The sequence below is a fragment of the Microcebus murinus genome, chromosome 20 (assembly GCF_040939455.1).
Source record: "Microcebus murinus isolate Inina chromosome 20, M.murinus_Inina_mat1.0, whole genome shotgun sequence".
In the NCBI taxonomy this organism is placed as follows: Eukaryota; Metazoa; Chordata; class Mammalia; order Primates; family Cheirogaleidae; genus Microcebus; species Microcebus murinus.
The window spans coordinates 1370080-1392850 of NC_134123.1; the positions used below are offsets into that span (position 1 = coordinate 1370080).

At 63.0% G+C, this 22771-nt stretch overlaps 6 non-coding genes across 6 annotated transcripts; all 6 read right to left on the reverse strand.

Annotated features, from left to right (window-relative positions):
* Positions 1-1179: 1179 nt before the first annotated feature.
* LOC142862683 (5S ribosomal RNA) lies at positions 1180-1298 on the reverse strand. Its single transcript, XR_012913780.1, has one exon. It is a non-coding gene; the product is annotated as a 5S ribosomal RNA (ribosomal RNA).
* A 3772-nt stretch (positions 1299-5070) lies between these two features.
* On the reverse strand, positions 5071-5189 carry LOC142862685 (5S ribosomal RNA). Its single transcript, XR_012913782.1, has one exon. It is a non-coding gene; the product is annotated as a 5S ribosomal RNA (ribosomal RNA).
* A 3772-nt stretch (positions 5190-8961) lies between these two features.
* LOC142862686 (5S ribosomal RNA) lies at positions 8962-9080 on the reverse strand. Its single transcript, XR_012913783.1, has one exon. It is a non-coding gene; the product is annotated as a 5S ribosomal RNA (ribosomal RNA).
* Positions 9081-12853: 3773 nt separating this feature from the next.
* Positions 12854-12972, reverse strand: LOC142862687 (5S ribosomal RNA). Its single transcript, XR_012913784.1, has one exon. It is a non-coding gene; the product is annotated as a 5S ribosomal RNA (ribosomal RNA).
* A 3773-nt stretch (positions 12973-16745) lies between these two features.
* Positions 16746-16864, reverse strand: LOC142862688 (5S ribosomal RNA). The gene has a single exon (XR_012913785.1). It is a non-coding gene; the product is annotated as a 5S ribosomal RNA (ribosomal RNA).
* Positions 16865-20636: 3772 nt separating this feature from the next.
* On the reverse strand, positions 20637-20755 carry LOC142862689 (5S ribosomal RNA). The gene has a single exon (XR_012913786.1). It is a non-coding gene; the product is annotated as a 5S ribosomal RNA (ribosomal RNA).
* Between the last annotated feature and the right edge of the window lie 2016 nt (positions 20756-22771).

Sequence of the window (22771 nt, forward strand, 5' to 3'; positions counted from 1 at the left end):
CACCAGCAAATTGGTACGAACGGATGGACGCCTAAGTGGACAGAGAGGAATCACCTTCATCGGGTGGGTGTCGGGCGGGTGGGGGGAGGGGAGGGGCATACACATCCATTAGGCATGGGGTGGGTGCGCACCGACTGGGGGATGGGCGCACTTGAAGCTCTGACCCGAGGGGGGAGGCTTGGAGAGGGCAAGGCACCCGACCTTAACATTGGTACCCCCACAATACGCTGGAACAACATGAGAGGTATATGAATAAGAACACAGGGGGGGCCGGGCGCGGTGGCTCACGCCTGTAATCCTAGCTCTCTGGGAGGCCGAGGCGGGCGGATTGCTCCAGGTCAGGAGTTCGAAACCAGCCTGAGCAAGAGCGAGACCCCGTCTCTACTAAAAATAGAAAGAAATTAATTGGCCAACTAATATATATAGAAAAACACAGCCGGGCGTGGTGGTGCATGTCTGTAGTCCCAACTACTCGGGAGGCTGAGGCAGCAGGATTGCTTGAGCCCGGAGATTGAGGTTGCTGTGAGCTAGGCTGACGCCATGGCACTCACTCTAGCCTGGGCAGCAAAACGAGACTCTGTCTCAAAAAAAAAAAAAAAAAAGGAACACAGGGGGGAGGGCGGCACGGGCAACACATGTCACCTGAATACTTGTACTCCCATCATCTGCTTGAAAAGAGAGAGAAAAGAAAATGCAATCCTAGAGGTAAGAGACACTTTTTAAAAATAATGAATCCGAAGAGAAAAGTAAAAGGAGGCCTGTGGAGCAGGTCTGGGTGTGACTCCGGATCCCCCAACATCAGGTGCCACCACCAAAGATTCCTGCGTGTAGCCCATAGAACCCCAAAAGCAACGGGACGAGTTCTGGTCACATACTCCCTCAAAATGACATCCTGGCCTTCTTCTGGAACTCCCTCCCCTCTCAGACTCTCAAGGTTTCCTCCAGCGTGTCGGTTCCCACAGAGCAGACCTTTGGTCTGAGACCTGACAGTCCAGATGCCACGCATGCTGCCGCGTGGCGGCGGTGTCGCGGCTTGGGACAAGAGGAGGCCCCACGGTGCGGGCTGGGGCGCCAGGCACCGCGGCGGGCGCTGAGGGTGGGGGTGACCCCCACCCCGGGCCGCCGCCGCGCTCCCAGAAAGGGGACAGAACAAGAGGCCAAAAAAAAAAAAAAAGAAGCAGCCTGTGGCACCCGGTATTCCCAGGCGGTCTCCCATCCAAGTACTAACCAGGCCCGACCCTGCTTAGCTTCCGAGACCAGACGAGATCGGGGGCGTTCAGGGTGGTGTGGCCCTAGACGGCGGCGGAGGGCGCCCCTGCCCCGCTCGAGAAGCCGAGCCTCTCTGGGCTTCCCCGCCGCCGCCTCCCGCCCCAGGCCCCGCGCCGGGCCGGGCCGGGCCGGTTGAGTTCGCCGGCCGGGTCCCGCTGGCTCCCAGGGACGGGGGTGATGGGCGGGGCGGGGCGGGGCGGGGCGGGGTGGGGGGCTGTCTCTCTATACACACACACACACACTCACACTCACTCACACTCACACAAGATGCGCCTCCACGGCTGGACTCGCCAAGGTGGAGCCCTCCCAGCCCCCCTCGTCTCCTCGCCCGGCCTCCTTCACCTACCCGCTGCCCACCCCCAGCGCGTCGCTGCCGCTGACTGCGCACGCGCGGGACGCTCGCCCTTTGACCCCAGCCAGGGGCCGCCCTCCCCCACAACCCCTTTCAGCTGCGCCCCCCCCCTCGCCCTGTGGGTGGGCTGCCGCCTATTCCCCCGAGCCAGGGCTGGGGCACAGCCAGTGTATGGGGCGTCTCTCTCTGGGGATGTGTCCCATGGGTGGGGTGGGGTGGCGTGGTCTGGGGGGCGCTGAAGAAATCAGTCCCCTCCATCTCCTACCTCTGGAAAACGCCCAAGCCCGTGGAGAACTGCCGGCACCGCTTCGTGGGGGCCGGGACCCTCCTCCGTGTCCTCCTGTGGCCCAGTCCAACGGGCCTGGGCCTGGCCGGGGCTGCATTGGACCCCGACCACCCTGGCGTGTGGACTCGCTAAAAATCGGCCATTAGATATTGGATTCCAGCTTCCTGGAGGTCATTTCACTAATGAGTGCACCGGAAAGAGTTTCCTAATCCATCTGTGAGGGTGGCAACTGAAAGAGAATTTTAAAGCTGACAGAATAGGCGAGGGAAGGCATAGGAGATTTCCACACCCAGCAAGGAAGACTTTCCCGAAATGGAAGAAAGAAACGAGCAAACAGAGACACCGGTAGCCCGCCCGGAAAAGAGTCTGCCCCTGAGAGAAAGCACCCTGACCAGGTTCACCCGTGGGTGGGTGGCGAGCTAGCGGCATTCAGAAGAGCGAGGCCCGCAGTCTGTGCGGAAGACACCTGCGCTCGGGTGTGTGTGGCGGCGCGATTCACAAGCAGCTCTAGATGTTAAACCAAGGAGAAGCCAGGGAGTTCCCAACGCCCCAGGTGTCCTCAGCCCACGACTGGCTGCTGTGGGAATGCGAAGCCCGGCTCCTTGTCTCAGAGCGGGGTTCCCAGGAGGATCAGGCTGAAGCTGGGACTTGGCCTCAAAGTGTCCCCTCGCATGGCCACCCCCTTCCCCTTCCTGCTCCTCTACTCCTGGTGCCCCTCCATCCAGGGGCCAGACCTTAAAGAGTCACCGCAAGAGAATCCTGGTCCCAAAGGAGCCTTCTGGGGGACCGGTGCTGAGAGAGGTTGTGGGCATGGCCCGCTGGGGCTCTGCCCGACCCAGGGCTGAGAGATGCCACCTCCCAGCTCTGGGTCCCTGCAGGAAGTGTTGGCAAGCACAGGGCCGGTCCTCCAAAGGCCCAGGTGCAGGGAGCCCAGGCCAAGCAGCCTGTGGAAGAAGCCACTTGCCGTGCCACCCCGGGAACAGGACTGCAGGCCCCGGCCCTTCCCACCTCCTCCTCCTCCTCCTCCGCCCCGCACCCCCCCCCGACATGGCACAGGGCTCAGAGACACCTCAGACTCTTGCTACCCAAAGTGCAAAGGGCATCAGTTGCTCCTCCAAACCCCCCGCCCAGCAGACCGCGTTGTCCAGCCAGCCCCCGGGCCTCCCTGGGGTGCCCAGCACAAAAGTGCAGACACCCACCGGACCCTCAGTCTCAGTTTTCGGAGGTTTTTGCCACTCTAAGGACCCGCAGGCCAGCTGGGCCTTCGGGCAGGACAGAGAGCCCCGGAATCCGACGTGGAGAGCTGCGTGTACGTCCCCATCAGGAGGCGGTCCCCACCTCCGCGGCTCTCCCCTTGCGGGGAGCGGCAGCCCAGCCGGCAGCCGCAGGGCCTCAGGGAAGACACCAGGCTGGGCCCCCGCGGCACAGCGGGGGCACGTCCCCCGCACTCACGCGACTTAGGGATGGCTGCTGGAGACTGCTGCGGCCACCCTGCTGCCGGGTTTCTGGAGGGCTTCCTGGAAGCAGCGTCCACACCAAGCCCTTGGAAGGCCCAGGCGACGGAGGAGCCGGTCAGGCAGGGGCCGAGGACGGTGAGAGGCCGGGCGGGAAGGAGCGTGTCAGGCAGGGGCAGAGGACGGTGACCGGCCGGGCGGGGAGGAGCCGGTCAGGCGGGGGCCCAGGACAGTGACGGGCCTGGCCGGGGAGGAGTGCGTCAGGCAGGGGCAGAGGAGACGGGCTGGGTAAGGGTTAGGGTTACAGTTAGGGCACAATTCACAATCCCAAAGACGTGGAAGCGACCCGAGTGCCCATCCATCCAGGAGTGCATCAATAAAATGTGGCGCGTGGACACCACGGAGTGCCATTCGGCTGTGAGGAGCAGCGGTGAGAGGGCGCCTCTCGTGTTCTCCTGGCCAGAGCTGGAACCCGTTCCAGGAAGCCAAGTATCCCAAGAATGGACACACGAGCACCACGTGAGCGCGCTCACCAGCAAATTGGTACGAACGGATGGACGCCTAAGTGGACAGAGAGGAATCACCTTCATCGGGTGGGTGTCGGGCGGGTGGGGGGAGGGGAGGGGCATACACATCCATTAGGCATGGGGTGGGTGCGCACCGACTGGGGGATGGGCGCACTTGAAGCTCTGACCCGAGGGGGGAGGCTTGGAGAGGGCAAGGCACCCGACCTTAACATTGGTACCCCCACAATACGCTGGAACAACATGAGAGGTATATGAATAAGAACACAGGGGGGGCCGGGCGCGGTGGCTCACGCCTGTAATCCTAGCTCTCTGGGAGGCCGAGGCGGGCGGATTGCTCCAGGTCAGGAGTTCGAAACCAGCCTGAGCAAGAGCGAGACCCCGTCTCTACTAAAAATAGAAAGAAATTAATTGGCCAACTAATATATATAGAAAAACACAGCCGGGCGTGGTGGTGCATGTCTGTAGTCCCAACTACTCGGGAGGCTGAGGCAGCAGGATTGCTTGAGCCCGGAGATTGAGGTTGCTGTGAGCTAGGCTGACGCCATGGCACTCACTCTAGCCTGGGCAGCAAAACGAGACTCTGTCTCAAAAAAAAAAAAAAAAAAGGAACACAGGGGGGAGGGCGGCACGGGCAACACATGTCACCTGAATACTTGTACTCCCATCATCTGCTTGAAAAGAGAGAGAAAAGAAAATGCAATCCTAGAGGTAAGAGACACTTTTTAAAAATAATGAATCCGAAGAGAAAAGTAAAAGGAGGCCTGTGGAGCAGGTCTGGGTGTGACTCCGGATCCCCCAACATCAGGTGCCACCACCAAAGATTCCTGCGTGTAGCCCATAGAACCCCAAAAGCAACGGGACGAGTTCTGGTCACATACTCCCTCAAAATGACATCCTGGCCTTCTTCTGGAACTCCCTCCCCTCTCAGACTCTCAAGGTTTCCTCCAGCGTGTCGGTTCCCACAGAGCAGACCTTTGGTCTGAGACCTGACAGTCCAGATGCCACGCATGCTGCCGCGTGGCGGCGGTGTCGCGGCTTGGGACAAGAGGAGGCCCCACGGTGCGGGCTGGGGCGCCAGGCACCGCGGCGGGCGCTGAGGGTGGGGGTGACCCCCACCCCGGGCCGCCGCCGCGCTCCCAGAAAGGGGACAGAACAAGAGGCCAAAAAAAAAAAAAAAGAAGCAGCCTGTGGCACCCGGTATTCCCAGGCGGTCTCCCATCCAAGTACTAACCAGGCCCGACCCTGCTTAGCTTCCGAGACCAGACGAGATCGGGGGCGTTCAGGGTGGTGTGGCCCTAGACGGCGGCGGAGGGCGCCCCTGCCCCGCTCGAGAAGCCGAGCCTCTCTGGGCTTCCCCGCCGCCGCCTCCCGCCCCAGGCCCCGCGCCGGGCCGGGCCGGGCCGGTTGAGTTCGCCGGCCGGGTCCCGCTGGCTCCCAGGGACGGGGGTGATGGGCGGGGCGGGGCGGGGCGGGGCGGGGTGGGGGGCTGTCTCTCTATACACACACACACACACTCACACTCACTCACACTCACACAAGATGCGCCTCCACGGCTGGACTCGCCAAGGTGGAGCCCTCCCAGCCCCCCTCGTCTCCTCGCCCGGCCTCCTTCACCTACCCGCTGCCCACCCCCAGCGCGTCGCTGCCGCTGACTGCGCACGCGCGGGACGCTCGCCCTTTGACCCCAGCCAGGGGCCGCCCTCCCCCACAACCCCTTTCAGCTGCGCCCCCCCCCTCGCCCTGTGGGTGGGCTGCCGCCTATTCCCCCGAGCCAGGGCTGGGGCACAGCCAGTGTATGGGGCGTCTCTCTCTGGGGATGTGTCCCATGGGTGGGGTGGGGTGGCGTGGTCTGGGGGGCGCTGAAGAAATCAGTCCCCTCCATCTCCTACCTCTGGAAAACGCCCAAGCCCGTGGAGAACTGCCGGCACCGCTTCGTGGGGGCCGGGACCCTCCTCCGTGTCCTCCTGTGGCCCAGTCCAACGGGCCTGGGCCTGGCCGGGGCTGCATTGGACCCCGACCACCCTGGCGTGTGGACTCGCTAAAAATCGGCCATTAGATATTGGATTCCAGCTTCCTGGAGGTCATTTCACTAATGAGTGCACCGGAAAGAGTTTCCTAATCCATCTGTGAGGGTGGCAACTGAAAGAGAATTTTAAAGCTGACAGAATAGGCGAGGGAAGGCATAGGAGATTTCCACACCCAGCAAGGAAGACTTTCCCGAAATGGAAGAAAGAAACGAGCAAACAGAGACACCGGTAGCCCGCCCGGAAAAGAGTCTGCCCCTGAGAGAAAGCACCCTGACCAGGTTCACCCGTGGGTGGGTGGCGAGCTAGCGGCATTCAGAAGAGCGAGGCCCGCAGTCTGTGCGGAAGACACCTGCGCTCGGGTGTGTGTGGCGGCGCGATTCACAAGCAGCTCTAGATGTTAAACCAAGGAGAAGCCAGGGAGTTCCCAACGCCCCAGGTGTCCTCAGCCCACGACTGGCTGCTGTGGGAATGCGAAGCCCGGCTCCTTGTCTCAGAGCGGGGTTCCCAGGAGGATCAGGCTGAAGCTGGGACTTGGCCTCAAAGTGTCCCCTCGCATGGCCACCCCCTTCCCCTTCCTGCTCCTCTACTCCTGGTGCCCCTCCATCCAGGGGCCAGACCTTAAAGAGTCACCGCAAGAGAATCCTGGTCCCAAAGGAGCCTTCTGGGGGACCGGTGCTGAGAGAGGTTGTGGGCATGGCCCGCTGGGGCTCTGCCCGACCCAGGGCTGAGAGATGCCACCTCCCAGCTCTGGGTCCCTGCAGGAAGTGTTGGCAAGCACAGGGCCGGTCCTCCAAAGGCCCAGGTGCAGGGAGCCCAGGCCAAGCAGCCTGTGGAAGAAGCCACTTGCCGTGCCACCCCGGGAACAGGACTGCAGGCCCCGGCCCTTCCCACCTCCTCCTCCTCCTCCTCCGCCCCGCACCCCCCCCCGACATGGCACAGGGCTCAGAGACACCTCAGACTCTTGCTACCCAAAGTGCAAAGGGCATCAGTTGCTCCTCCAAACCCCCCGCCCAGCAGACCGCGTTGTCCAGCCAGCCCCCGGGCCTCCCTGGGGTGCCCAGCACAAAAGTGCAGACACCCACCGGACCCTCAGTCTCAGTTTTCGGAGGTTTTTGCCACTCTAAGGACCCGCAGGCCAGCTGGGCCTTCGGGCAGGACAGAGAGCCCCGGAATCCGACGTGGAGAGCTGCGTGTACGTCCCCATCAGGAGGCGGTCCCCACCTCCGCGGCTCTCCCCTTGCGGGGAGCGGCAGCCCAGCCGGCAGCCGCAGGGCCTCAGGGAAGACACCAGGCTGGGCCCCCGCGGCACAGCGGGGGCACGTCCCCCGCACTCACGCGACTTAGGGATGGCTGCTGGAGACTGCTGCGGCCACCCTGCTGCCGGGTTTCTGGAGGGCTTCCTGGAAGCAGCGTCCACACCAAGCCCTTGGAAGGCCCAGGCGACGGAGGAGCCGGTCAGGCAGGGGCCGAGGACGGTGAGAGGCCGGGCGGGAAGGAGCGTGTCAGGCAGGGGCAGAGGACGGTGACCGGCCGGGCGGGGAGGAGCCGGTCAGGCGGGGGCCCAGGACAGTGACGGGCCTGGCCGGGGAGGAGTGCGTCAGGCAGGGGCAGAGGAGACGGGCTGGGTAAGGGTTAGGGTTACAGTTAGGGCACAATTCACAATCCCAAAGACGTGGAAGCGACCCGAGTGCCCATCCATCCAGGAGTGCATCAATAAAATGTGGCGCGTGGACACCACGGAGTGCCATTCGGCTGTGAGGAGCAGCGGTGAGAGGGCGCCTCTCGTGTTCTCCTGGCCAGAGCTGGAACCCGTTCCAGGAAGCCAAGTATCCCAAGAATGGACACACGAGCACCACGTGAGCGCGCTCACCAGCAAATTGGTACGAACGGATGGACGCCTAAGTGGACAGAGAGGAATCACCTTCATCGGGTGGGTGTCGGGCGGGTGGGGGGAGGGGAGGGGCATACACATCCATTAGGCATGGGGTGGGTGCGCACCGACTGGGGGATGGGCGCACTTGAAGCTCTGACCCGAGGGGGGAGGCTTGGAGAGGGCAAGGCACCCGACCTTAACATTGGTACCCCCACAATACGCTGGAACAACATGAGAGGTATATGAATAAGAACACAGGGGGGGCCGGGCGCGGTGGCTCACGCCTGTAATCCTAGCTCTCTGGGAGGCCGAGGCGGGCGGATTGCTCCAGGTCAGGAGTTCGAAACCAGCCTGAGCAAGAGCGAGACCCCGTCTCTACTAAAAATAGAAAGAAATTAATTGGCCAACTAATATATATAGAAAAACACAGCCGGGCGTGGTGGTGCATGTCTGTAGTCCCAACTACTCGGGAGGCTGAGGCAGCAGGATTGCTTGAGCCCGGAGATTGAGGTTGCTGTGAGCTAGGCTGACGCCATGGCACTCACTCTAGCCTGGGCAGCAAAACGAGACTCTGTCTCAAAAAAAAAAAAAAAAAAGGAACACAGGGGGGAGGGCGGCACGGGCAACACATGTCACCTGAATACTTGTACTCCCATCATCTGCTTGAAAAGAGAGAGAAAAGAAAATGCAATCCTAGAGGTAAGAGACACTTTTTAAAAATAATGAATCCGAAGAGAAAAGTAAAAGGAGGCCTGTGGAGCAGGTCTGGGTGTGACTCCGGATCCCCCAACATCAGGTGCCACCACCAAAGATTCCTGCGTGTAGCCCATAGAACCCCAAAAGCAACGGGACGAGTTCTGGTCACATACTCCCTCAAAATGACATCCTGGCCTTCTTCTGGAACTCCCTCCCCTCTCAGACTCTCAAGGTTTCCTCCAGCGTGTCGGTTCCCACAGAGCAGACCTTTGGTCTGAGACCTGACAGTCCAGATGCCACGCATGCTGCCGCGTGGCGGCGGTGTCGCGGCTTGGGACAAGAGGAGGCCCCACGGTGCGGGCTGGGGCGCCAGGCACCGCGGCGGGCGCTGAGGGTGGGGGTGACCCCCACCCCGGGCCGCCGCCGCGCTCCCAGAAAGGGGACAGAACAAGAGGCCAAAAAAAAAAAAAAAGAAGCAGCCTGTGGCACCCGGTATTCCCAGGCGGTCTCCCATCCAAGTACTAACCAGGCCCGACCCTGCTTAGCTTCCGAGACCAGACGAGATCGGGGGCGTTCAGGGTGGTGTGGCCCTAGACGGCGGCGGAGGGCGCCCCTGCCCCGCTCGAGAAGCCGAGCCTCTCTGGGCTTCCCCGCCGCCGCCTCCCGCCCCAGGCCCCGCGCCGGGCCGGGCCGGGCCGGTTGAGTTCGCCGGCCGGGTCCCGCTGGCTCCCAGGGACGGGGGTGATGGGCGGGGCGGGGCGGGGCGGGGCGGGGTGGGGGGCTGTCTCTCTATACACACACACACACACTCACACTCACTCACACTCACACAAGATGCGCCTCCACGGCTGGACTCGCCAAGGTGGAGCCCTCCCAGCCCCCCTCGTCTCCTCGCCCGGCCTCCTTCACCTACCCGCTGCCCACCCCCAGCGCGTCGCTGCCGCTGACTGCGCACGCGCGGGACGCTCGCCCTTTGACCCCAGCCAGGGGCCGCCCTCCCCCACAACCCCTTTCAGCTGCGCCCCCCCCCTCGCCCTGTGGGTGGGCTGCCGCCTATTCCCCCGAGCCAGGGCTGGGGCACAGCCAGTGTATGGGGCGTCTCTCTCTGGGGATGTGTCCCATGGGTGGGGTGGGGTGGCGTGGTCTGGGGGGCGCTGAAGAAATCAGTCCCCTCCATCTCCTACCTCTGGAAAACGCCCAAGCCCGTGGAGAACTGCCGGCACCGCTTCGTGGGGGCCGGGACCCTCCTCCGTGTCCTCCTGTGGCCCAGTCCAACGGGCCTGGGCCTGGCCGGGGCTGCATTGGACCCCGACCACCCTGGCGTGTGGACTCGCTAAAAATCGGCCATTAGATATTGGATTCCAGCTTCCTGGAGGTCATTTCACTAATGAGTGCACCGGAAAGAGTTTCCTAATCCATCTGTGAGGGTGGCAACTGAAAGAGAATTTTAAAGCTGACAGAATAGGCGAGGGAAGGCATAGGAGATTTCCACACCCAGCAAGGAAGACTTTCCCGAAATGGAAGAAAGAAACGAGCAAACAGAGACACCGGTAGCCCGCCCGGAAAAGAGTCTGCCCCTGAGAGAAAGCACCCTGACCAGGTTCACCCGTGGGTGGGTGGCGAGCTAGCGGCATTCAGAAGAGCGAGGCCCGCAGTCTGTGCGGAAGACACCTGCGCTCGGGTGTGTGTGGCGGCGCGATTCACAAGCAGCTCTAGATGTTAAACCAAGGAGAAGCCAGGGAGTTCCCAACGCCCCAGGTGTCCTCAGCCCACGACTGGCTGCTGTGGGAATGCGAAGCCCGGCTCCTTGTCTCAGAGCGGGGTTCCCAGGAGGATCAGGCTGAAGCTGGGACTTGGCCTCAAAGTGTCCCCTCGCATGGCCACCCCCTTCCCCTTCCTGCTCCTCTACTCCTGGTGCCCCTCCATCCAGGGGCCAGACCTTAAAGAGTCACCGCAAGAGAATCCTGGTCCCAAAGGAGCCTTCTGGGGGACCGGTGCTGAGAGAGGTTGTGGGCATGGCCCGCTGGGGCTCTGCCCGACCCAGGGCTGAGAGATGCCACCTCCCAGCTCTGGGTCCCTGCAGGAAGTGTTGGCAAGCACAGGGCCGGTCCTCCAAAGGCCCAGGTGCAGGGAGCCCAGGCCAAGCAGCCTGTGGAAGAAGCCACTTGCCGTGCCACCCCGGGAACAGGACTGCAGGCCCCGGCCCTTCCCACCTCCTCCTCCTCCTCCTCCGCCCCGCACCCCCCCCCCGACATGGCACAGGGCTCAGAGACACCTCAGACTCTTGCTACCCAAAGTGCAAAGGGCATCAGTTGCTCCTCCAAACCCCCCGCCCAGCAGACCGCGTTGTCCAGCCAGCCCCCGGGCCTCCCTGGGGTGCCCAGCACAAAAGTGCAGACACCCACCGGACCCTCAGTCTCAGTTTTCGGAGGTTTTTGCCACTCTAAGGACCCGCAGGCCAGCTGGGCCTTCGGGCAGGACAGAGAGCCCCGGAATCCGACGTGGAGAGCTGCGTGTACGTCCCCATCAGGAGGCGGTCCCCACCTCCGCGGCTCTCCCCTTGCGGGGAGCGGCAGCCCAGCCGGCAGCCGCAGGGCCTCAGGGAAGACACCAGGCTGGGCCCCCGCGGCACAGCGGGGGCACGTCCCCCGCACTCACGCGACTTAGGGACGGCTGCTGGAGACTGCTGCGGCCACCCTGCTGCCGGGTTTCTGGAGGGCTTCCTGGAAGCAGCGTCCACACCAAGCCCTTGGAAGGCCCAGGCGACGGAGGAGCCGGTCAGGCAGGGGCCGAGGACGGTGAGAGGCCGGGCGGGAAGGAGCGTGTCAGGCAGGGGCAGAGGACGGTGACCGGCCGGGCGGGGAGGAGCCGGTCAGGCGGGGGCCCAGGACAGTGACGGGCCTGGCCGGGGAGGAGTGCGTCAGGCAGGGGCAGAGGAGACGGGCTGGGTAAGGGTTAGGGTTACAGTTAGGGCACAATTCACAATCCCAAAGACGTGGAAGCGACCCGAGTGCCCATCCATCCAGGAGTGCATCAATAAAATGTGGCGCGTGGACACCACGGAGTGCCATTCGGCTGTGAGGAGCAGCGGTGAGAGGGCGCCTCTCGTGTTCTCCTGGCCAGAGCTGGAACCCGTTCCAGGAAGCCAAGTATCCCAAGAATGGACACACGAGCACCACGTGAGCGCGCTCACCAGCAAATTGGTACGAACGGATGGACGCCTAAGTGGACAGAGAGGAATCACCTTCATCGGGTGGGTGTCGGGCGGGTGGGGGGAGGGGAGGGGCATACACATCCATTAGGCATGGGGTGGGTGCGCACCGACTGGGGGATGGGCGCACTTGAAGCTCTGACCCGAGGGGGGAGGCTTGGAGAGGGCAAGGCACCCGACCTTAACATTGGTACCCCCACAATACGCTGGAACAACATGAGAGGTATATGAATAAGAACACAGGGGGGGCCGGGCGCGGTGGCTCACGCCTGTAATCCTAGCTCTCTGGGAGGCCGAGGCGGGCGGATTGCTCCAGGTCAGGAGTTCGAAACCAGCCTGAGCAAGAGCGAGACCCCGTCTCTACTAAAAATAGAAAGAAATTAATTGGCCAACTAATATATATAGAAAAACACAGCCGGGCGTGGTGGTGCATGTCTGTAGTCCCAACTACTCGGGAGGCTGAGGCAGCAGGATTGCTTGAGCCCGGAGATTGAGGTTGCTGTGAGCTAGGCTGACGCCATGGCACTCACTCTAGCCTGGGCAGCAAAACGAGACTCTGTCTCAAAAAAAAAAAAAAAAAAGGAACACAGGGGGGAGGGCGGCACGGGCAACACATGTCACCTGAATACTTGTACTCCCATCATCTGCTTGAAAAGAGAGAGAAAAGAAAATGCAATCCTAGAGGTAAGAGACACTTTTTAAAAATAATGAATCCGAAGAGAAAAGTAAAAGGAGGCCTGTGGAGCAGGTCTGGGTGTGACTCCGGATCCCCCAACATCAGGTGCCACCACCAAAGATTCCTGCGTGTAGCCCATAGAACCCCAAAAGCAACGGGACGAGTTCTGGTCACATACTCCCTCAAAATGACATCCTGGCCTTCTTCTGGAACTCCCTCCCCTCTCAGACTCTCAAGGTTTCCTCCAGCGTGTCGGTTCCCACAGAGCAGACCTTTGGTCTGAGACCTGACAGTCCAGATGCCACGCATGCTGCCGCGTGGCGGCGGTGTCGCGGCTTGGGACAAGAGGAGGCCCCACGGTGCGGGCTGGGGCGCCAGGCACCGCGGCGGGCGCTGAGGGTGGGGGTGACCCCCACCCCGGGCCGCCGCCGCGCTCCCAGAAAGGGGACAGAACAAGAGGCCAAAAAAAAAAAAAAAGAAGCAGCCTGTGGCACCCGGTATTCCCAGGCGGTCTCCCATCCAAGTACTAACCAGGCCCGACCCTGCTTAGCTTCCGAGACCAGACGAGATCGGGGGCGTTCAGGGTGGTGTGGCCCTAGACGGCGGCGGAGGGCGCCCCTGCCCCGCTCGAGAAGCCGAGCCTCTCTGGGCTTCCCCGCCGCCGCCTCCCGCCCCAGGCCCCGCGCCGGGCCGGGCCGGGCCGGTTGAGTTCGCCGGCCGGGTCCCGCTGGCTCCCAGGGACGGGGGTGATGGGCGGGGCGGGGCGGGGCGGGGCGGGGTGGGGGGCTGTCTCTCTATACACACACACACACACTCACACTCACTCACACTCACACAAGATGCGCCTCCACGGCTGGACTCGCCAAGGTGGAGCCCTCCCAGCCCCCCTCGTCTCCTCGCCCGGCCTCCTTCACCTACCCGCTGCCCACCCCCAGCGCGTCGCTGCCGCTGACTGCGCACGCGCGGGACGCTCGCCCTTTGACCCCAGCCAGGGGCCGCCCTCCCCCACAACCCCTTTCAGCTGCGCCCCCCCCCTCGCCCTGTGGGTGGGCTGCCGCCTATTCCCCCGAGCCAGGGCTGGGGCACAGCCAGTGTATGGGGCGTCTCTCTCTGGGGATGTGTCCCATGGGTGGGGTGGGGTGGCGTGGTCTGGGGGGCGCTGAAGAAATCAGTCCCCTCCATCTCCTACCTCTGGAAAACGCCCAAGCCCGTGGAGAACTGCCGGCACCGCTTCGTGGGGGCCGGGACCCTCCTCCGTGTCCTCCTGTGGCCCAGTCCAACGGGCCTGGGCCTGGCCGGGGCTGCATTGGACCCCGACCACCCTGGCGTGTGGACTCGCTAAAAATCGGCCATTAGATATTGGATTCCAGCTTCCTGGAGGTCATTTCACTAATGAGTGCACCGGAAAGAGTTTCCTAATCCATCTGTGAGGGTGGCAACTGAAAGAGAATTTTAAAGCTGACAGAATAGGCGAGGGAAGGCATAGGAGATTTCCACACCCAGCAAGGAAGACTTTCCCGAAATGGAAGAAAGAAACGAGCAAACAGAGACACCGGTAGCCCGCCCGGAAAAGAGTCTGCCCCTGAGAGAAAGCACCCTGACCAGGTTCACCCGTGGGTGGGTGGCGAGCTAGCGGCATTCAGAAGAGCGAGGCCCGCAGTCTGTGCGGAAGACACCTGCGCTCGGGTGTGTGTGGCGGCGCGATTCACAAGCAGCTCTAGATGTTAAACCAAGGAGAAGCCAGGGAGTTCCCAACGCCCCAGGTGTCCTCAGCCCACGACTGGCTGCTGTGGGAATGCGAAGCCCGGCTCCTTGTCTCAGAGCGGGGTTCCCAGGAGGATCAGGCTGAAGCTGGGACTTGGCCTCAAAGTGTCCCCTCGCATGGCCACCCCCTTCCCCTTCCTGCTCCTCTACTCCTGGTGCCCCTCCATCCAGGGGCCAGACCTTAAAGAGTCACCGCAAGAGAATCCTGGTCCCAAAGGAGCCTTCTGGGGGACCGGTGCTGAGAGAGGTTGTGGGCATGGCCCGCTGGGGCTCTGCCCGACCCAGGGCTGAGAGATGCCACCTCCCAGCTCTGGGTCCCTGCAGGAAGTGTTGGCAAGCACAGGGCCGGTCCTCCAAAGGCCCAGGTGCAGGGAGCCCAGGCCAAGCAGCCTGTGGAAGAAGCCACTTGCCGTGCCACCCCGGGAACAGGACTGCAGGCCCCGGCCCTTCCCACCTCCTCCTCCTCCTCCTCCGCCCCGCACCCCCCCCCCGACATGGCACAGGGCTCAGAGACACCTCAGACTCTTGCTACCCAAAGTGCAAAGGGCATCAGTTGCTCCTCCAAACCCCCCGCCCAGCAGACCGCGTTGTCCAGCCAGCCCCCGGGCCTCCCTGGGGTGCCCAGCACAAAAGTGCAGACACCCACCGGACCCTCAGTCTCAGTTTTCGGAGGTTTTTGCCACTCTAAGGACCCGCAGGCCAGCTGGGCCTTCGGGCAGGACAGAGAGCCCCGGAATCCGACGTGGAGAGCTGCGTGTACGTCCCCATCAGGAGGCGGTCCCCACCTCCGCGGCTCTCCCCTTGCGGGGAGCGGCAGCCCAGCCGGCAGCCGCAGGGCCTCAGGGAAGACACCAGGCTGGGCCCCCGCGGCACAGCGGGGGCACGTCCCCCGCACTCACGCGACTTAGGGACGGCTGCTGGAGACTGCTGCGGCCACCCTGCTGCCGGGTTTCTGGAGGGCTTCCTGGAAGCAGCGTCCACACCAAGCCCTTGGAAGGCCCAGGCGACGGAGGAGCCGGTCAGGCAGGGGCCGAGGACGGTGAGAGGCCGGGCGGGAAGGAGCGTGTCAGGCAGGGGCAGAGGACGGTGACCGGCCGGGCGGGGAGGAGCCGGTCAGGCGGGGGCCCAGGACAGTGACGGGCCTGGCCGGGGAGGAGTGCGTCAGGCAGGGGCAGAGGAGACGGGCTGGGTAAGGGTTAGGGTTACAGTTAGGGCACAATTCACAATCCCAAAGACGTGGAAGCGACCCGAGTGCCCATCCATCCAGGAGTGCATCAATAAAATGTGGCGCGTGGACACCACGGAGTGCCATTCGGCTGTGAGGAGCAGCGGTGAGAGGGCGCCTCTCGTGTTCTCCTGGCCAGAGCTGGAACCCGTTCCAGGAAGCCAAGTATCCCAAGAATGGACACACGAGCACCACGTGAGCGCGCTCACCAGCAAATTGGTACGAACGGATGGACGCCTAAGTGGACAGAGAGGAATCACCTTCATCGGGTGGGTGTCGGGCGGGTGGGGGGAGGGGAGGGGCATACACATCCATTAGGCATGGGGTGGGTGCGCACCGACTGGGGGATGGGCGCACTTGAAGCTCTGACCCGAGGGGGGAGGCTTGGAGAGGGCAAGGCACCCGACCTTAACATTGGTACCCCCACAATACGCTGGAACAACATGAGAGGTATATGAATAAGAACACAGGGGGGGCCGGGCGCGGTGGCTCACGCCTGTAATCCTAGCTCTCTGGGAGGCCGAGGCGGGCGGATTGCTCCAGGTCAGGAGTTCGAAACCAGCCTGAGCAAGAGCGAGACCCCGTCTCTACTAAAAATAGAAAGAAATTAATTGGCCAACTAATATATATAGAAAAACACAGCCGGGCGTGGTGGTGCATGTCTGTAGTCCCAACTACTCGGGAGGCTGAGGCAGCAGGATTGCTTGAGCCCGGAGATTGAGGTTGCTGTGAGCTAGGCTGACGCCATGGCACTCACTCTAGCCTGGGCAGCAAAACGAGACTCTGTCTCAAAAAAAAAAAAAAAAAAGGAACACAGGGGGGAGGGCGGCACGGGCAACACATGTCACCTGAATACTTGTACTCCCATCATCTGCTTGAAAAGAGAGAGAAAAGAAAATGCAATCCTAGAGGTAAGAGACACTTTTTAAAAATAATGAATCCGAAGAGAAAAGTAAAAGGAGGCCTGTGGAGCAGGTCTGGGTGTGACTCCGGATCCCCCAACATCAGGTGCCACCACCAAAGATTCCTGCGTGTAGCCCATAGAACCCCAAAAGCAACGGGACGAGTTCTGGTCACATACTCCCTCAAAATGACATCCTGGCCTTCTTCTGGAACTCCCTCCCCTCTCAGACTCTCAAGGTTTCCTCCAGCGTGTCGGTTCCCACAGAGCAGACCTTTGGTCTGAGACCTGACAGTCCAGATGCCACGCATGCTGCCGCGTGGCGGCGGTGTCGCGGCTTGGGACAAGAGGAGGCCCCACGGTGCGGGCTGGGGCGCCAGGCACCGCGGCGGGCGCTGAGGGTGGGGGTGACCCCCACCCCGGGCCGCCGCCGCGCTCCCAGAAAGGGGACAGAACAAGAGGCCAAAAAAAAAAAAAAAGAAGCAGCCTGTGGCACCCGGTATTCCCAGGCGGTCTCCCATCCAAGTACTAACCAGGCCCGACCCTGCTTAGCTTCCGAGACCAGACGAGATCGGGGGCGTTCAGGGTGGTGTGGCCCTAGACGGCGGCGGAGGGCGCCCCTGCCCCGCTCGAGAAGCCGAGCCTCTCTGGGCTTCCCCGCCGCCGCCTCCCGCCCCAGGCCCCGCGCCGGGCCGGGCCGGGCCGGTTGAGTTCGCCGGCCGGGTCCCGCTGGCTCCCAGGGACGGGGGTGATGGGCGGGGCGGGGCGGGGCGGGGCGGGGTGGGGGGCTGTCTCTCTATACACACACACACACACTCACACTCACTCACACTCACACAAGATGCGCCTCCACGGCTGGACTCGCCAAGGTGGAGCCCTCCCAGCCCCCCTCGTCTCCTCGCCCGGCCTCCTTCACCTACCCGCTGCCCACCCCCAGCGCGTCGCTGCCGCTGACTGCGCACGCGCGGGACGCTCGCCCTTTGACCCCAGCCAGGGGCCGCCCTCCCCCACAACCCCTTTCAGCTGCGCCCCCCCCCTCGCCCTGTGGGTGGGCTGCCGCCTATTCCCCCGAGCCAGGGCTGGGGCACAGCCAGTGTATGGGGCGTCTCTCTCTGGGGATGTGTCCCATGGGTGGGGTGGGGTGGCGTGGTCTGGGGGGCGCTGAAGAAATCAGTCCCCTCCATCTCCTACCTCTGGAAAACGCCCAAGCCCGTGGAGAACTGCCGGCACCGCTTCGTGGGGGCCGGGACCCTCCTCCGTGTCCTCCTGTGGCCCAGTCCAACGGGCCTGGGCCTGGCCGGGGCTGCATTGGACCCCGACCACCCTGGCGTGTGGACTCGCTAAAAATCGGCCATTAGATATTGGATTCCAGCTTCCTGGAGGTCATTTCACTAATGAGTGCACCGGAAAGAGTTTCCTAATCCATCTGTGAGGGTGGCAACTGAAAGAGAATTTTAAAGCTGACAGAATAGGCGAGGGAAGGCATAGGAGATTTCCACACCCAGCAAGGAAGACTTTCCCGAAATGGAAGAAAGAAACGAGCAAACAGAGACACCGGTAGCCCGCCCGGAAAAGAGTCTGCCCCTGAGAGAAAGCACCCTGACCAGGTTCACCCGTGGGTGGGTGGCGAGCTAGCGGCATTCAGAAGAGCGAGGCCCGCAGTCTGTGCGGAAGACACCTGCGCTCGGGTGTGTGTGGCGGCGCGATTCACAAGCAGCTCTAGATGTTAAACCAAGGAGAAGCCAGGGAGTTCCCAACGCCCCAGGTGTCCTCAGCCCACGACTGGCTGCTGTGGGAATGCGAAGCCCGGCTCCTTGTCTCAGAGCGGGGTTCCCAGGAGGATCAGGCTGAAGCTGGGACTTGGCCTCAAAGTGTCCCCTCGCATGGCCACCCCCTTCCCCTTCCTGCTCCTCTACTCCTGGTGCCCCTCCATCCAGGGGCCAGACCTTAAAGAGTCACCGCAAGAGAATCCTGGTCCCAAAGGAGCCTTCTGGGGGACCGGTGCTGAGAGAGGTTGTGGGCATGGCCCGCTGGGGCTCTGCCCGACCCAGGGCTGAGAGATGCCACCTCCCAGCTCTGGGTCCCTGCAGGAAGTGTTGGCAAGCACAGGGCCGGTCCTCCAAAGGCCCAGGTGCAGGGAGCCCAGGCCAAGCAGCCTGTGGAAGAAGCCACTTGCCGTGCCACCCCGGGAACAGGACTGCAGGCCCCGGCCCTTCCCACCTCCTCCTCCTCCTCCTCCGCCCCGCACCCCCCCCCGACATGGCACAGGGCTCAGAGACACCTCAGACTCTTGCTACCCAAAGTGCAAAGGGCATCAGTTGCTCCTCCAAACCCCCCGCCCAGCAGACCGCGTTGTCCAGCCAGCCCCCGGGCCTCCCTGGGGTGCCCAGCACAAAAGTGCAGACACCCACCGGACCCTCAGTCTCAGTTTTCGGAGGTTTTTGCCACTCTAAGGACCCGCAGGCCAGCTGGGCCTTCGGGCAGGACAGAGAGCCCCGGAATCCGACGTGGAGAGCTGCGTGTACGTCCCCATCAGGAGGCGGTCCCCACCTCCGCGGCTCTCCCCTTGCGGGGAGCGGCAGCCCAGCCGGCAGCCGCAGGGCCTCAGGGAAGACACCAGGCTGGGCCCCCGCGGCACAGCGGGGGCACGTCCCCCGCACTCACGCGACTTAGGGACGGCTGCTGGAGACTGCTGCGGCCACCCTGCTGCCGGGTTTCTGGAGGGCTTCCTGGAAGCAGCGTCCACACCAAGCCCTTGGAAGGCCCAGGCGACGGAGGAGCCGGTCAGGCAGGGGCCGAGGACGGTGAGAGGCCGGGCGGGAAGGAGCGTGTCAGGCAGGGGCAGAGGACGGTGACCGGCCGGGCGGGGAGGAGCCGGTCAGGCGGGGGCCCAGGACAGTGACGGGCCTGGCCGGGGAGGAGTGCGTCAGGCAGGGGCAGAGGAGACGGGCTGGGTAAGGGTTAGGGTTACAGTTAGGGCACAATTCACAATCCCAAAGACGTGGAAGCGACCCGAGTGCCCATCCATCCAGGAGTGCATCAATAAAATGTGGCGCGTGGACACCACGGAGTGCCATTCGGCTGTGAGGAGCAGCGGTGAGAGGGCGCCTCTCGTGTTCTCCTGGCCAGAGCTGGAACCCGTTCCAGGAAGCCAAGTATCCCAAGAATGGACACACGAGCACCACGTGAGCGCGCTCACCAGCAAATTGGTACGAACGGATGGACGCCTAAGTGGACAGAGAGGAATCACCTTCATCGGGTGGGTGTCGGGCGGGTGGGGGGAGGGGAGGGGCATACACATCCATTAGGCATGGGGTGGGTGCGCACCGACTGGGGGATGGGCGCACTTGAAGCTCTGACCCGAGGGGGGAGGCTTGGAGAGGGCAAGGCACCCGACCTTAACATTGGTACCCCCACAATACGCTGGAACAACATGAGAGGTATATGAATAAGAACACAGGGGGGGCCGGGCGCGGTGGCTCACGCCTGTAATCCTAGCTCTCTGGGAGGCCGAGGCGGGCGGATTGCTCCAGGTCAGGAGTTCGAAACCAGCCTGAGCAAGAGCGAGACCCCGTCTCTACTAAAAATAGAAAGAAATTAATTGGCCAACTAATATATATAGAAAAACACAGCCGGGCGTGGTGGTGCATGTCTGTAGTCCCAACTACTCGGGAGGCTGAGGCAGCAGGATTGCTTGAGCCCGGAGATTGAGGTTGCTGTGAGCTAGGCTGACGCCATGGCACTCACTCTAGCCTGGGCAGCAAAACGAGACTCTGTCTCAAAAAAAAAAAAAAAAAAGGAACACAGGGGGGAGGGCGGCACGGGCAACACATGTCACCTGAATACTTGTACTCCCATCATCTGCTTGAAAAGAGAGAGAAAAGAAAATGCAATCCTAGAGGTAAGAGACACTTTTTAAAAATAATGAATCCGAAGAGAAAAGTAAAAGGAGGCCTGTGGAGCAGGTCTGGGTGTGACTCCGGATCCCCCAACATCAGGTGCCACCACCAAAGATTCCTGCGTGTAGCCCATAGAACCCCAAAAGCAACGGGACGAGTTCTGGTCACATACTCCCTCAAAATGACATCCTGGCCTTCTTCTGGAACTCCCTCCCCTCTCAGACTCTCAAGGTTTCCTCCAGCGTGTCGGTTCCCACAGAGCAGACCTTTGGTCTGAGACCTGACAGTCCAGATGCCACGCATGCTGCCGCGTGGCGGCGGTGTCGCGGCTTGGGACAAGAGGAGGCCCCACGGTGCGGGCTGGGGCGCCAGGCACCGCGGCGGGCGCTGAGGGTGGGGGTGACCCCCACCCCGGGCCGCCGCCGCGCTCCCAGAAAGGGGACAGAACAAGAGGCCAAAAAAAAAAAAAAAGAAGCAGCCTGTGGCACCCGGTATTCCCAGGCGGTCTCCCATCCAAGTACTAACCAGGCCCGACCCTGCTTAGCTTCCGAGACCAGACGAGATCGGGGGCGTTCAGGGTGGTGTGGCCCTAGACGGCGGCGGAGGGCGCCCCTGCCCCGCTCGAGAAGCCGAGCCTCTCTGGGCTTCCCCGCCGCCGCCTCCCGCCCCAGGCCCCGCGCCGGGCCGGGCCGGGCCGGTTGAGTTCGCCGGCCGGGTCCCGCTGGCTCCCAGGGACGGGGGTGATGGGCGGGGCGGGGCGGGGCGGGGCGGGGTGGGGGGCTGTCTCTCTATACACACACACACACACTCACACTCACTCACACTCACACAAGATGCGCCTCCACGGCTGGACTCGCCAAGGTGGAGCCCTCCCAGCCCCCCTCGTCTCCTCGCCCGGCCTCCTTCACCTACCCGCTGCCCACCCCCAGCGCGTCGCTGCCGCTGACTGCGCACGCGCGGGACGCTCGCCCTTTGACCCCAGCCAGGGGCCGCCCTCCCCCACAACCCCTTTCAGCTGCGCCCCCCCCCTCGCCCTGTGGGTGGGCTGCCGCCTATTCCCCCGAGCCAGGGCTGGGGCACAGCCAGTGTATGGGGCGTCTCTCTCTGGGGATGTGTCCCATGGGTGGGGTGGGGTGGCGTGGTCTGGGGGGCGCTGAAGAAATCAGTCCCCTCCATCTCCTACCTCTGGAAAACGCCCAAGCCCGTGGAGAACTGCCGGCACCGCTTCGTGGGGGCCGGGACCCTCCTCCGTGTCCTCCTGTGGCCCAGTCCAACGGGCCTGGGCCTGGCCGGGGCTGCATTGGACCCCGACCACCCTGGCGTGTGGACTCGCTAAAAATCGGCCATTAGATATTGGATTCCAGCTTCCTGGAGGTCATTTCACTAATGAGTGCACCGGAAAGAGTTTCCTAATCCATCTGTGAGGGTGGCAACTGAAAGAGAATTTTAAAGCTGACAGAATAGGCGAGGGAAGGCATAGGAGATTTCCACACCCAGCAAGGAAGACTTTCCCGAAATGGAAGAAAGAAACGAGCAAACAGAGACACCGGTAGCCCGCCCGGAAAAGAGTCTGCCCCTGAGAGAAAGCACCCTGACCAGGTTCACCCGTGGGTGGGTGGCGAGCTAGCGGCATTCAGAAGAGCGAGGCCCGCAGTCTGTGCGGAAGACACCTGCGCTCGGGTGTGTGTGGCGGCGCGATTCACAAGCAGCTCTAGATGTTAAACCAAGGAGAAGCCAGGGAGTTCCCAACGCCCCAGGTGTCCTCAGCCCACGACTGGCTGCTGTGGGAATGCGAAGCCCGGCTCCTTGTCTCAGAGCGGGGTTCCCAGGAGGATCAGGCTGAAGCTGGGACTTGGCCTCAAAGTGTCCCCTCGCATGGCCACCCCCTTCCCCTTCCTGCTCCTCTACTCCTGGTGCCCCTCCATCCAGGGGCCAGACCTTAAAGAGTCACCGCAAGAGAATCCTGGTCCCAAAGGAGCCTTCTGGGGGACCGGTGCTGAGAGAGGTTGTGGGCATGGCCCGCTGGGGCTCTGCCCGACCCAGGGCTGAGAGATGCCACCTCCCAGCTCTGGGTCCCTGCAGGAAGTGTTGGCAAGCACAGGGCCGGTCCTCCAAAGGCCCAGGTGCAGGGAGCCCAGGCCAAGCAGCCTGTGGAAGAAGCCACTTGCCGTGCCACCCCGGGAACAGGACTGCAGGCCCCGGCCCTTCCCACCTCCTCCTCCTCCTCCTCCGCCCCGCACCCCCCCCCCGACATGGCACAGGGCTCAGAGACACCTCAGACTCTTGCTACCCAAAGTGCAAAGGGCATCAGTTGCTCCTCCAAACCCCCCGCCCAGCAGACCGCGTTGTCCAGCCAGCCCCCGGGCCTCCCTGGGGTGCCCAGCACAAAAGTGCAGACACCCACCGGACCCTCAGTCTCAGTTTTCGGAGGTTTTTGCCACTCTAAGGACCCGCAGGCCAGCTGGGCCTTCGGGCAGGACAGAGAGCCCCGGAATCCGACGTGGAGAGCTGCGTGTACGTCCCCATCAGGAGGCGGTCCCCACCTCCGCGGCTCTCCCCTTGCGGGGAGCGGCAGCCCAGCCGGCAGCCGCAGGGCCTCAGGGAAGACACC